The sequence below is a fragment of the Thamnophis sirtalis genome, unplaced genomic scaffold, assembly GCF_051295495.1.
Source record: "Thamnophis sirtalis isolate CommonGarterSnake01/CBP01778 unplaced genomic scaffold, rThaSir2_p1.2 scaffold_12, whole genome shotgun sequence".
NCBI classification, from domain to species: domain Eukaryota; kingdom Metazoa; phylum Chordata; class Lepidosauria; order Squamata; family Natricidae; genus Thamnophis; species Thamnophis sirtalis.
Window position 1 is genome coordinate 52366814 of NW_028261392.1, and position 5336 is coordinate 52372149.

General features: G+C 36.2%; 1 pseudogene; it reads right to left on the minus strand.

Annotated features, from left to right (window-relative positions):
• Positions 1-592: 592 nt before the first annotated feature.
• On the minus strand, positions 593-1472 carry LOC148043338 (uncharacterized; annotated as a pseudogene).
• Between the last annotated feature and the right edge of the window lie 3864 nt (positions 1473-5336).

Genomic DNA, 5336 nt, shown 5'->3' on the forward strand with positions numbered 1-5336 from the left:
CCCTATTGTGTGATAGCTTTCTCCTGGATTCCCCTCTGTCCTGCCTTCTCAGATCTCCCAAAGTTCTTTCCCCAACGTGTGATAGCTTTCTACTGGATTCCCCTTTGTCCTGCCTTCTCCGATCTCCCTAATTTCAGCCCTTAATCCTCTAGTTGTCTATTTTTGGAAGGTTTTCCCCTCTCTTACACCCCGCTTCATAGGAGTCCCAAATTTTTTTGCCACATGGCTTGGGGGTGGTGGTCATGTGACTGAGTGTGCATGAGTGATGTCAAGTTGTCCATACCCGCCCGGTCACATGACTGCCAAGCCACGCCCACAAAATAGGCCACACCCACATAATAGGTTCTAAAAAAAATTGAAACCCACCACTGCACAACACGATGAGATTGATTCTACTAGGCTGGTGTCTCCCTTTTTGAAGACAGGTATGACAGTGGCTAATGACCATAGGTCAGGCAAGGAGCTGGTTTGAAAGATATCTCATAGATTGTGCTTAGGGATTCAGCAGTGGGAAGCTTTTTTAAAGAAGTAGGCACATCAGGGCCAATAGATAGAGATGGCTTTAGGTTGCATAGTGCCGTTTCAATGTTCTCTACTGTAAAATCAATATGTAGCAGACCATTGCAATTAGTTGTAGTATGACTAGGAAATGCAGGGCAGAATCCATTGCTGTTGACAAAGACTGAACTGAAGAACTGTTAAAGAGGTTGGCCTTAACAGCTTCAGTGTCACAGTCTTCCCTATTAGGCTCTTTTAGGGGAGGGATATTTTTTGAGTCTTTAAGTTTGGTATTTACGAAATTATAGAAGGCTTGGGTGGATTTCAAATGTAACAGCTCTTCCTCTTATTTGCAATAGTAATTGGTGCATTCTGCCTTTATCTGGCAGCATAAGGCTTTTTAAAGTTTTTAAAGTTAGTTACGTGGCAAGATTTGGTTCTCACCAAAGACATTTTTATTTTGGATTGAAGCTTTCCTATTGTTATGGGTAATTTGTTTTTTTGGCTTTGGAGGTTATTAATGTTACATGTAGTTTAATGACTATTGATTTCAAGCAAAAAAGCGTTATAATATTCTTTGGCAGTATTACAGCTAGTAAACAGAAAGTGCCAATCAAGTGATATGAAGTCGGCAGTTATGAGATCATAGTTAGCTTTTTTAAAGTTATAATTTGATGTCCCATCATTATGACCCTCTTTGCAAGGATGTAAATTGAGACAAAAAAAATCATGCTGTAGTCACTGATGGAAAAAGGCTTTTTAACTAGTAGACCATAAATTGAGTTTAAACTATTGCAGAAGATAAGATCTAGGCAGTTGTTGAGCCTAGTGTTGTTCGTTACCAATTGATCCAGCCCCAGAGTTGTAAAAGCATTGTACAGGGTGGCATGTATAGGTTCAGTTGCACATTCATTTAGGGTCCAATTAATAAGAGATAAATTGAGGTCACCAAGAAAGATAAGGAGGCTGCCCATGTTAGTAATGCAGTTAGCTTGTTTGTATGACTTGAATTCTAGAGATCCAGCGAGCATGGCCAGGAACAAATTTGGGAAATAAATTTCAACAGTATTTGGAATACTGTGGTAATTCCCTTTTCTATTCTAACAACCTTGTCCTTAGGAATTTCAGAGCATTTTAATGTTTCCTATGCAACCGGTTGTGGTAATCTGGGCTGCAGCAAAACCTATACCTGGGAAAGCATACACAGAGAGAGCTCCCTTCCACTCCACTCACCCATCTGCTGCCAGCCACGTTCTGGCTTGCCTGCTCTCCCTGCATTTTCTCAGCATCTCTGCCTTCTTCCTCTGAGAGCCATGGTAGCAGGGAAAGGGAGGCTTCTTTGCCAGCCTCCCAGCTGGCAAAACAAAAATTTTCACCAACCGGAAGGGATGTGTTTGTGAGAGAGAGAGTGGGGGAGAGAGAAAGGAAGAGAAAGAGTAAGGAAGAAAGAAAGAGAAAGAAAGATAGAGGGAGAGACATTTCAATGTTTCTTCACCCAATGTTTCCTTGCATGCTAGATTTCAATGTTTCTTCACCCAGATGTAAGTCAGGCCAGAATTTGTTGTGATCTGAAATATAGATACCAAAGTTTCTAGTGATTTAGATTCTGCAAATTTAAGGTTGAGTAGAAAATACTTTAACTGAGCTGTGAAGAAAAAAGGTTAAAATTTAATCAGGAAAAGCTCTAAGTTATGTTTAAAGTAGTAAATTCGTTGAACTGAAATCAATTTGGACTTAATCCTGAAAATCCATGGAAACTTGATTAAGTTTGTATCCAACCCTGGAAATAAGAGGAAACTTTCTTATGATGAAAATGGAGAATGTATCTCTGTTACTATGTTGACATCTATGTAGAGTAATTAGGTTAATGAAATGCAATCAATAGTATCTTCAGTTTCACACACCTTTTCAGAACTAATTCTTTTCTAGATCATGTTGGCAGGAGCTGACTGCAATATGCTATAGCAATATATCATATATTGTACTAGAATAATTTAGCTAGAAAATTAAACCCAGTAGTGTTTTTAAGAAAATTAAATCAAATGCTTACTGGCAAGATTTCTGATAAATATTTAAAGAATATTTCTTTTTTTTGTTATAATTTTTATTTTAGTTTTATATATACATCAACATCAATACATGAACAGTGTGTCATCTGGGTATCGTTCATTTTGATACAAATAATAATAATATCAATAATGTTGGTTACATTGATTAAGCTTATAAACTCTTAGTATTAATACTATTTGTGTTAAGATATAAACCTTCATTATTAATTATTCAATATTTCAATGTATCATTGTAATGCCAATTACAACATTGTTTAAGCATGCATAATAATATTATCTTTCAACCTCTAATCTTTCCATTTAATTCTTTAATTTATTCTATTTAATCAGGGCATCCTTACTAATCCTAGTATAGTACATATATTGTATTAAAATCTAATCCCCTTACTCCATCCTGTCAACAATCACCATATTATTTAAACATATCTATTAAATCCATCTTCCAACCTCTAATATTCCATTTATTTATTACTTTTATAATATGTGTATCTTTATTTCTACTCTATTCTATTCTAACTTTTAATCAGGCCCCCATTATATTAAAGAAAGAAGGAAAAAAACCAGGAAAAATCATTTCCTTTCTATCTATTATCTCTTGCCCATTTTAATATTTCAATTCTTATTTGTTTTTTTGGCATACCATCCATACTCTTCTCTTAGATCATTGTCTTTATCTACCTCTGCATTTTTACTGTTTAGTCAAAGTATTCCTGCCATCACTTTCCTCTTATGCTGCCAAGACTCCAGGGTATCTGCCAAAACACCTCTCTTTTTCAATTGTATCTTCCAATTCCATTTTTAAATCTCTTAAAATACTTTCCCCCTGATTTGTTTCATTAATCATTGTAGTCTTTATTATCTTCTCTTCTTGTTTCGCTTGTTGTTTTATCTGTTCTGTCTTTTCCTCCATCCTTTCCATTGTCTCCTCCCTCTCCTAGATATCTTGGTCTTTATTCATTGTCCATTGTAGAACATTTTCTATTTTCCCATCTATGCATTGCAGTGGTGGGTTTCCATTTTTTTTTAGTACTGGTTTGCTTGTGCGTGTGACACTTCTGTACATGCACAGAAGCTTCTGTACATGCACAGAAGCTTCTGCACATGTACAGAAGCATCCATGCAGGTGGGTGGTGCCTCCCACCACCGCCACTACTGGTTTGCCTGATCCGGGCCGAACTGGAGCAACTCACCTGTGATGCATTGCATTTAATTGTTTATCTTCCTAAAGTTCTTTGTCATAGAGTCCTTAATGCTTTTGAACATCAACAATATTTCTTTTGAACTTCCACTCATTTCCCCCATATGAACATCTTGTCTTATTTTAATAAGCTCCACTTTTACTCAATAGTTCAACAACCATATGTTCAGGCTTAATTTTGCTCCTCAAAGAATACTATAGTCACAGTTTTTTTTTAATATCCCAGGGTTATTCAATCAGTCATTCAGGTAGTCCAGGAAGCTCTCCAAATATTTCCTTATGTCCCCTCTATAAGTTTAATCATATATCTTAGCATTCAAAAATTGCTTTACTTAGTTATCTTCCTTGTTCTCACCATTGAACCTCACATAGTCATAAGGTAGATAAGTATAGACCAGTAAATGTCACCACAGTTCTCCAAATAAATGTTTATTTTTCTAATCAAAATTTTTCCCAGGGTTGTAGAGTATGATATATTTTCCTTCATCAGTAGATGGCGGTCTCAGCTTAGGTTCAGCATTGTCTCAGTTCTAACAGCTATTAAATCCAGTTTAAATGCAATTTATAAAAGCAAAGTCAATTATTAAAGTAGATAGATCCAGCATTATAAAATGTTGGAACCAGCAACTTAAATGCTTTGAAATTTTTAACTTTTCCTTTCTTAGTTTTTTTCTTTTGGGTCTGTGGTTTTTCTCTATGTGATTACCGTATTTTTCAGAGTAGAAGATGCATCAGAGTATAAGACGCACCAAGGTTTTGAAGAGGCACATTTTTTAAAAAGTAGGTAGGTAGAGGGATAGAGAAGGAGAGAAAGAGAGATAAATACAGTAGGTAGGTAGAGAGAGAGTAGTTAGGTAGTTCGGTAGATAGGTAGATAAAGGGGGGAGAGAGAGGAAGAAATATATATATATATAGAGAAATATAGTAGGTAGGTAGGTAGGGAGAGAGAGAGAGAGAAGGTGTAGGTAGGTAGGGAGAGGCATAGAGAGAGAGAAATAGAAAGAGAGTGAGAGAAATACAGTAGATAGGTAGGTAGAGGGAGAGAGAGTGGGTAGGTAGGTAGAGGGAGAAATACAGTAGATAGGTAGGGGGAGAGAGAGTAGGTAGGTAGGTAGATAGAGGGAGAGAGAGAGAGAAATACAGTAGGTAGGTAGGTAGGGAAAGAGAGAGAGTAGGTAGATGTTTCCAGGTGTATTTGTCTTTTTTTTTTATAGATTTTTTTTTTAATTTTTGTTACATAGACAACATAATCACATAACAATAGAAAAAGAAAGACAGAGGGGGAAAAAAGGAAAACAAAGCCCATCATCCCATGCAGTATGTCATTTGATTACAGGTATTTTAACCTTTATCATTCTTATACATTCATTGTTTCATTTAATAAATTATAATTTAGTATCGTTTCTTATTCCCCTGCCTGTAGCAATCCATCCCTACTACGTTTCCCTGCATACACACACCCCGTATCTCTCTGTTATATATTTGATAGACACCACAATAGCCTAGGATTAAAAAAAAGAAAAAGAAAAGAAAAAAAACCACCATCACATGCAGCATGTCATTTGGTTACA